The sequence below is a fragment of the Zalophus californianus genome, chromosome 3, assembly GCF_009762305.2.
Source record: "Zalophus californianus isolate mZalCal1 chromosome 3, mZalCal1.pri.v2, whole genome shotgun sequence".
NCBI classification, from domain to species: Eukaryota; Metazoa; Chordata; class Mammalia; order Carnivora; family Otariidae; genus Zalophus; species Zalophus californianus.
In genome coordinates, this window is record NC_045597.1 from 126,485,619 (window position 1) to 126,494,959 (window position 9,341).

Sequence of the window (9,341 nt, forward strand, 5' to 3'; positions counted from 1 at the left end):
AGTGAAGGGGCTCAGTTGTAAGGTAATAGATGGTAACTAGACTTGTGATCACTGTGTAGTGTATACAAATACTGAATTACACTGTCGTATGCTTGAAACTTATATAATGTTATCTATCAATTTAACCTTAAGAAAAAAAAGAGTTTAACCCCTTAGTTCCTAAGTATGAGCTAGGTAAAATAAATGTGGTTTGGAGACAGATGGTAGCAACAAAACCTGGAGGTAAAATGGTAGCACAGGGCAAGACCTGGATAACAAACACCTGCAGGGAAGGCAGGGCAAGGGAGCCACCATTCACAGGTAAGGGAATGATGATTACAGCTCCCTCCTCCTGTATCTTCTCCCAGGCCTGTCCTGAGGGTATGTATGCCTCTGCTGTGTCATATAAGACTCAGGAGTGACGGGTAAAATTGCCTTGAGTTTGAGGTTCCTTTTTGCTTCTCAGCATATGCCATGTTCTTCCTAGATGAGAACAATCTTTTCCACAACAATGGTCTTCTGAAAATAGGTGTGAGCCTTCAAAAATAAATAGATAGATAGATAGATAGATAGATAAATAAATAAAAAAAGTATACTACATGAGAGAAAAGTTCACATTGAGTTTTTTTTTTTAGCTTTGTAAAGAAAAATGTGGTCATTTGACCATAGCCTTTGAAAACATAAACATTGAGTACATGGAATGTGATAATCAAATGTCTTTACCTGTTTATGAGTGACTTGATGGGCTCGGGCATCCAGGGGCCATAAAGGAAGAACTTCCAGGGGATGTTCTGAGTTTGCCAGAGGATGTGAGAAGTATCCTTCCTGAGGAACAGTGAAGAAACAGTTTGTGACCCATCCATCTGGAAGGACTCAGAGGAAGCCTGCTGGGTCAGGGAATATTCAGTAATAAGATCATCGGACAGTCTTCCTGCCCTGAGGCTCGGAGACCCTGTAGAGAGCCCCTGCTCACAAGTCTGAGCAGAGGACTGTGTCGCATCATGGCTTTGCATACATTGATTTTATCTTTTGCTAGATCCCTGGTATAATGAGATGTTTAAAATTGTTCTAAGTTTCAGTTGTTATTTTTATTCATAAAGGGAACAAGAAAGAGAAAGAAAACAAAATCACATTTGTACAAAATAATCTTATCTCATAATTTATAAGCAGAATATATATTTATATGTATAAATACATATATATCATTGAATACATGTGTTATGCTTCTATTTTTCGCATATTGTAGCTATAAAAAACAAACCATATGTCATTACATTTATCCAACCTCTTGCTCATCTGGAAAGACTTTTTTCTTCAAGCTTCTAAGAGTCTTTAATGTGAACCAATTAAAACACTGCAATTTTTCAAAGGCTTCTGTAAAAGAAAGTAAGTTCAACGATTAGAAAATTAAAATTTGAAATCTGTATCCTAAAAAAATGCATAGAATGCAAAATGGAGTTATAAACACTTTTTTCTAGCCATTATGCCTTATAAGCAGACTTGCCCCCTGCCTGAAACTTGCTCAGTGCTGCCAATTCACATTTTATCTGATATATTGTAAAGATATGCCCTGTTTTTTGGTGATATTAAAATAATAAAATCAAAGTGGAGGACAATTTACAAAGCCCTCTAGGCTATTATCCTATTTTAAAATGAAGTTTTATTTACTTTATTACAATTTGTTGTTTAGCTATTTTATTCTTCAAAAAAGAATTAATATCTATGATTTCTTTTTATAAGAAATTACCAAAAATAATTTGTTTCTGTGCCTAGAAACGGTTCTATGACCCAGAAGTCTTCAGTACTGTGTTCTAATCCTGACTCTTTCTTGGTGAAAAAGAAATCATTTCTTTGTTGGCACATTATCAGAGGAAGTAAAGACTGATTTTTTACTTTTACTTTAATAAAAATCTTTTTCTCTTCATAGAGCCTACCAGAGTATTGATAGTGGATGCTTTCTAATGCTACAGAAAGATGGATTCTCCCCATCTCATAGATCTGGTCCACGATCACTAGTATCCTTCTCCTTAATACTGATCTGTTAAACTCTGGAAGTCAAAGACCCTGGCTCTTACACCTTTTTTGGGCATCTTTCCTCTCAACACTAGGACAATGCATAGCAAAAAAGGGGATTCAATGCTATCTCAAAATTTGGTTTGATTTCTTAAGCACATTAAAAACATCTAATGTTTTTTCTGGGCACTTGTCCTATATAAATGTATCATTTAGGACAGTTGATGTTTATGAAAACAATCAAGTATAAATTAATTTCAGGGCTACATTTGACTGAACACCTGAAAGTGTGACAGCCATTCCTTCCAGTGGTTACTATGTAGCACCAACCGCCTTATTAGGAAATAACTTTTTTTTTCATTTTCCACTTGGAATTCATATAGCGTCTTAGTTGTAGGCAATCAGTTTAGAAAATAACAATAATATGAATGAAATAGAAAAATTTCTATTGTTTAAAGTCAGTATTTTAGACTTCAGAAGTGTGGGGCAAGTCCCTTAATATAACAGAAATAGTTGCCATGTACTGAATGCCTACTATGGGCAAAGCTCTCTGAATATATTATTGTCTAATCTTTACAAGACACAGTAAGTTAAATTTGTTTGACTCTGTTTTACAAATAATGAGATGGGGGCTTAGAATAGGCAACTAAGTTGCTTAAAGCCACATCTGGATCTGACTCCAGACCACACTGCCTTTCTAGAGAAAGACTGAAAAGAAGTGGTAGGGAGTCCAGGCAAAATCTTGTAACCTCAGCAGAATCTGCCTTAACTGCTGTCTGAAACCATTCACAACTACCAGATGGCTAAAATAGCACGACGTCTGAAGATTAAACAATTGGCAATTCCAGGTATTTTATAGTTTAGCTTTTAAAGTGTATGATTCAGTAGTTTTTAGTGCATTCACAATGTTGTATAACTATCATCACTGTCTACTTCTAGAACTTTTTCATCACCCCCAAAAGAAACCCTGTGCCCATTAGCAGTTGCTCCCCATTGTCCCTTTCCCAAATCTTAATGACCACTAATCTATTTTCTATTTATATATTTGCATACACTGTACATTTCATATAAATGAAATCACTCAATATGTGGCCTTTTGCATCTGACTTCTTTTACTGTACTTCAAGATTAATCAACGTTGGGGCGCCTGGGTGGCTCAGTCAGTGAAGCGTCTGCCTTCAGCTTGGGTCATGATCTCAGTGTCCTGGGATCAAGCCCCACATAGGACTCCTTGCTCCGTGGGGAGTCTGCTTCTCCTTCTTCCTCTGCCTCTGTGCTCACTCACACTGTCTCTCTCTCTAAAGAAAAATTAAAAGAAAAGATTAATCAGTGTTGTAGCATGTGTCAGTATTTCATTTCTTTATACGACTGAATAACATTCCATTAAATATCTATACGACATTTTGTTTAACTGTTTGTCAATTGATGGACATTTGAGTTGTTTCCACTTTTAGCTATTATGAATAATGCTGCTGTAAACATTCAAGTACACAATTTTTGTCTGGACTATGTTTTTAATTCTCTTAGGTGAAGCAGAATTCTAGAAGAATTCTAAAGAAGAATTGTAGAAATAAAATTTCTAGGTTATATGATGACTCCATGTTTAATATTTTGAGGGCCTTCCAAATTGCTTTCCAAAAAAGCTGTGGACATTCCACTTTTTTTTAAGAATCAGATCCATAGTTTAGGATATGTCACACAATAGAATTGCACCCTTTCAAGTGCTGCAGATTTCACTTTCTGATGAAGAAGCTGGGAGTATGAAAAGAGCATGGGATTCAGAGCAAGGCATAGGAGTGGGAGGGCAGATCTTGGTAAGGAGAAGAGCCCATTCTTACTGTTTTCCTGAAAATTGATGAGGCAGGAAGGGAGGGACCAAGAAGGTGGCAGCCTGAGGTTAGGTATTTGAAAATGTTTCTTTGGAAGCGCCGCTGTGCCTAGAGCAGTTGAGCAAGAAGTTGGAAGAACAGAATTTAAAAGTCAGACAAGGGAATTTCTGTTATTTGAGAGGTCTAAATGTTTTGATAGCTCATGAGGTGTAAGGTATGGGTTTGTAATGACTGAGGGGGGTAGTGAATCTTACGGGTTTCCTCTCTTCTGTGTCCAGAGGTGTGGTGGTGTGAATGGCAACAGTTTAAAATAGATTTAACAAATTTTAATTTTTGTTTAATTGAGAATGAAAATATTCCTTGCATTAGCAATGGGGATGGACCAAAATAAATATTCATAAAACACCCTAGAGCCTAGTTTCCTGGAATATCCCCTTCTATCAAAAGCTTGAGTCTGCTGATTCTAGAAATGATACCATAATTATAAATTACTTATACTGAAAATTATTACAAATGAAGTTTTTCCAAACAGATTTTTAAAAAAATTATTGAGAGGAAATTCACATAACAAAATCAAATCTTTTATCGTGAATGATTTAGTGGCATTTAGCATATTCACAATGTTGTTCAACCAACCACCTCCATCTAGCACCAAAACTTTTCCATCACTCCAAAATAAAACTCTCTATTATTAAGCAGTTTCTCCTTATTTCCTCCTCTATCCTCTGGCAACCACCAGTCTGCATTTTATCTTTGTGGATTTACCCATTCTGGCTATTTCATATAAATAAAATCATACAATAACCTATTGTGTCTGGCTTCTGTCCCTTAGCATGTTTTTGTGGTTCATTCATGTTTGTAGCATGTATCACTACTTCATTCCTTTTATAACTAAATAGTATTCTATTGTTTATAGCTACCACAATTTGTTCATACATTCACCCACTGATGGACATTTGAGCTGTTTCCCCCTTTGACTGCTGTGAATAGTGCTGCTGTGAATGTGTTTGTACATATATTTGTTTGAGAACCTGTTTTCAGTTCTTTTGGGTATATACCTAAGAGTGGAATTGCTGGGTTGTATGGTAGTTCTATGTTTAACGTTTTGAAGAGCTGCTAAGCTGTTTTCCACAGCAACTGAACCACCAGCAAAGTGCATCCTTGCCAGTGCTTCTTTTCTTTTCTTTCTTTCTTTTTTTTAATAGTCATCTTTGTTGGTGTGACATGGTACTTCATTGTGGTTTTGATTTGTATTTCCCTAATGACTATGGATATTGAACATCTTTTCATGTGCTTGTTGGCCATTTGTGTGTATTTTTTGGAGAAATGTCTATTCAAGTCCTTTGCCCATTTTTAGATTGTTATTGAATTTTAAGAGTTCTTTATATAGTCTAGATACTGGACCTTACAAATTGTTATATATGTATATATTATATTTATATTCAGAGCATATATGTATATATGTATATATTATGTTTATATATACATATATATGCATATGTATATGTAAACATGTATAGAATACATATAAAACATATATAGGCATATAATATATAAAATTCTTTTTCAAAAAACAGTAAAATTCTGATGAAAAAATTTAAACATTTTAATAAATTACACATCTTTTTTTTTAAAGATTTTATTTATTTATTTGACAGAGACAGTGAGAGCAGGAACACAAGCAGGGGGAGTGGGAGAGGGAGAAGCAGGCTTCCCGCTGAGCAGGGAGCCCGATGTGGGACTCGATCCCAGGACCCTGGGATCATGACCCGAGCCGAAGGCAGATGCTTAACGACTGAGCCACCCAGGCGCCCAATAAATTACACATCTTAACAATTGCATTCATGGTTTCCATGACCTATTTTCTGGGAAATATGGCACATGGGTGATGTGAATATTGAGTAGCTATTTATAAGTTTTTCTACAAATTTTTAACACTTTGCTAAGGATAAATTCTTAATATTCATGAGGAGGGAATACCATGCAAAAGAGTCTAAGTCTACATCAAAGAACTGATAGGAGGGTTTCCTATAACTGGTTTCACTGGGCATGGCTTTTTCTCTAGAGATTATGTAAACAATATATTATGGCTCCTGATACTGTATCTTGAAAAAGTAAATAATAAAAGTACTCCAGATATGCTGACAGTGCTTTGGCAACCTGGCGGCACACAGGATTTTTTTTTTTAAAGCATACATTGATAGCTACCAACTCAAAACGGGAGAGATACAAAATACTTATTTTACATGGACTCTTTTAAATTTTACTTTTTGCTTTTCTAAAAATCTAAGCTGGAGGAATAAAGCCTTAGGTTTACACTTTCATTGTTCTTTATTTCTGGAGCCTCTGCTTTGGCAGCCTCAGTACTGTTGGTAAGACACAACTGATGCCAACTTGGAGACCATTCTTGTGTGATATTTTAGAAGCTTCCCCATCATCCTGCCCCCTTCTGTAGCTCCATGGCCATGGTGTGGGAGTTGGTAGGAGAACAGGTGTGGGAAGACACAGAGCAGGGGTAACATTAGAGAAAAGTCATCTAGAGTGGAGACGAGGTGATGGGAAGATTGGAAAGCTAACATCATTCTGAGTCCAGACACGAATTAGATTTACATATTGGATGGCTTGCCTGTACATACACAAAATTTTACTAGGGCCAGAAACAAGATGCAAACCCTGTAGAAGTCACTAAAATATAGAGGGAGGCACAGAACTCCATTTTCAAAGGCACCCTGCAAATATTTACTTAAGCAAGCACTTAATGGCTACTTCATTAACTGCACTTAAATTCTAATAATGACCGGTAAAAGCCGGCTACCAGGGTTGTGTTTATTTATACTCTATATTGAACATTTGATTAATGATGGCAATATTACAAAAGAGAAGGCATTCCACCTCCTCCTTCTGGAATGGCACTGCCTGTATTATATGGAGGTGTGGAAGTGGTAGGAAGACTATGGTTGAATCCACAGAACTTTAGGTAAGTTCCCTCATTCTCCGAAACAGAAATGCACATACTTTAATTTCTAATTTACAGGGTTTGGAGATTTAAATGGAATAATGCGTATGGAGTACTTGGTATATAATTGAAATCCAAAAAAAAGGCAATTAAATTATGACTTAAAATAGAAATTGATATCCATAGGCCAAATCTGGCACACAGATAAGTTTTCTTTACTCATAAATTAGTTGTTAAGGGTTCAAAATTGAGAGGGAGTTTCCATTTAAATATCCTTTTTTTCTGGTTTCTCTTGACAAGAATCAAGCTGGGAAGTAATAGGCCTGTATTTCCACATGGCAACAGTTTGAACCAGTGGTTGTTAGGCCTTCAGATGTACTCACCAGCTCGCCAGAGTCCCACCCTTAGGTTCCCAGAGACCTTGCTAACACCCTCCTTGGTTTGCTTCATTCGTTCTGATGGACTGGTTGGCCTCAGCGGGTGCGTGAGACTGGGGACTCTACTCCAAGGCATCCATTACATTTGTCCAGTACAAGATTCTCAACTATCAATTTAATTCATATAAAATCAGTCTCATCAAAAAAGATGTTGGATAGTGATGGTGATGACAATTCCTTTGAGAATGCTCTCATACCAGCATCAAGCAAGGTACCATGGTGGATCCCTGGTCTCACTTTCACCATCTGAGTCAGGGAGAATGCTTCAGCCACAGTGTTTCTAGGGGATCTAAGATTGTTATTCTACCCCATCTCTAAAAATAGTGCCCAAGAGACCTGTGAGAGAGAACTCTATATTAAGAGGAAACAAATCCTCAGCGTAACCACTATAATCCCAGAAGATGATGAGATACAGAGGAGAAAAGAGTGAATTAAAACGTGGGATTAACTCCTATTATCTGACCTATGGATCTCAGTTTTTGGAAGATGATTTAGGGCTTAGGAATTACTTTGCCTTATTGCCTACTGGGACACAGAGGAATTCTTAGGGCTTGCAAAGCCATGAACCTAGCCCAGTAAGTGCAGCACACAGAGGGAGTAATGGAATCTCAGGAAGATAAAGAGCTTGCCAAAATCACAAGAATTAGAATTCAATTTCCTTGATTCTGTTTGTCAATCTTGCAGATACATAAGGCTACACTTTGTTGTAACAGTGAGATCCTAGAAAGTTCAGTTCATCCATGTTGAGTTGTCCACTAGAAAATATGATCTAAAGTGTTCAACTTTTGGAAGATATATTTCACTGGCTTATTTTTGATGACTGCAAGTTGATATTCTTGATTTAAAAGAATCATCCAACTTCCAGGGTTTGAACTTATGACCTATCTAACCAGGAGATAGAAACAGTATAAAGCATGGGCATCCTTGTTTTATTATGTGAGAGAAACTATTAGTACTTGAAACATATTTAAGATAAGAAATATTTTATTTATTGATTGATTTTAAAGATTTTATTTATTTGACAGAGAGAGACAACAGTGAGAGAGGGAACACAAGCAGGGGGAGTGGGAGAGGGAGAAGGAGACTTCCCGTGGAGGAGGGAGCCCAACATGGGGCTCGATCCCAGGACCCCAGGTTCATGACCTGAGCCAAAGGCAGATGCTTAATGACTGAGCCACCCAGGTGCCCCAGGATAAGACATATTTTAAAAACTACTGTTTTTTTTTTTTTAAATAAAAGCTGCTAGAGTAATTAATAGCATTCCAGAGAATTGTTTGACTTTTTCTGGCTGAACATTTTGTGCCAAATTTCCTCAGTCTGCAGTGTCCTGGTGATTGATCTCAGAGCAGTGATATCAGGGGTAAGGCAGTGCAGTGGACTCTGTTGCATTTCGTGACCCAAATTATTTTTGTTTCATAGACCAGCCTCTTTTAGATCTCTGGCTTAAGGTTCATGTCTTTCCTAACCCCATTCTCCTGACTGTGGGCGGCTTGGTGCTCAGGGATTTTTCTTTCTCTTTACTTTGAGGGGGAGACAGCAAGTTCCTATCACATGCTAAGTTCCAGAAAGGAAATGATCTGTTTCCATTCCATTCCATTCCACACATAAGAGAGCCAGTTTCATGGGCCCTTTTATCCACAGAACATGGGAACACATTCAGCAAATATTTACCAAGCTCTTCCTACCTTATTCCAGGGCTATCTAGGCCCTGGGTGCAAAGAGATAAAAAGACAGACAGAGTCACTACTCAAAGGGAGCTTATATTCAAACGGGAGAAATACATACCAGATGAACACATCCATAAATAAAATAATTTCTGTTGCTTATAAGTGCTATCGAGAAAGCAAATTTAGATAATGTAGTTGGAAGTCTCTGGTTATGGTAGAAACAACATTAGATCCAGTGATGAGAGTTCTTTCTAAGGTGGTGACACCTGAGCTGAGACCAGGATGACAAGCACACAGCCAAGTGAAAATATGAGAAAACCACATTCCAGGCCCTGAAACAGAAATGATATTGGCCCTTACAACAAAACAAAACAAAACAAAACAAAACAAAACAAAACAAAACAAAACAAACAAAACAGAAAGGAGACTCACGGGGCTGGCGTTTGGGGGACAATGGGAG